A 665-nucleotide genomic window follows, 5' to 3' on the forward strand; every position below is an offset into this window, starting at 1 on the left:
CTTCTTCTTGTCCGGTCGGCACATATAGAATATCGCCGTTTATGATGCCGAACATATGTGCTTCACCGTCCGGATCATAGTTGTCCATAATCGGGTCAGCTCTATCGTCCGCCATTATGTCAGTCCTGAAAACATGTAGTAAAAACAAATTAATTAAGTGAAGAAGGGGGGCGGTGGCGGTGGCGGTGGCGAAAGGGCGGTGGCAAAAGGAGGGGGCGAGGAAGGGGTGGGAGAGGGTGTCGCGGTAGAGCGCGAGACGGGGCGGCAGACGACGGCATCACGGAGAGGGAGGCGAGGACAACACACATGTATAACCCTCGCCGCCCCCTCTCGATCCCTAAAAAAACACCGCGCGCATCGCCGCCCCCCTCGCCGCCCGCTCTCCGTATATACGTTTTTTTTGTTAATTATCAAATTTTACGGTTATTTGTTAAGTTATACATTTTTTGTTAATTAAGTTATTTTACGGTTATACATTTTTTGTTAAGTTATTTTACCGTTTTTGTTAAGTTATTTTACGGTTATACGGTTATCAAATTTTACGGTTATACGTTTTTTGTTAAGTTATTTTACCGTTTTTGTTAAACTAATTAACTAGTTAAAATAAAAAAGAACAAAAAAAAATTCTCTCTCTCTCCACGATCTCGCTAGCTCTCTTTACGTGG

Source organism: Triticum dicoccoides, chromosome 7A (genome assembly GCF_002162155.2).
Source record: "Triticum dicoccoides isolate Atlit2015 ecotype Zavitan chromosome 7A, WEW_v2.0, whole genome shotgun sequence".
Classification (NCBI taxonomy): Eukaryota; Viridiplantae; Streptophyta; class Magnoliopsida; order Poales; family Poaceae; genus Triticum; species Triticum dicoccoides.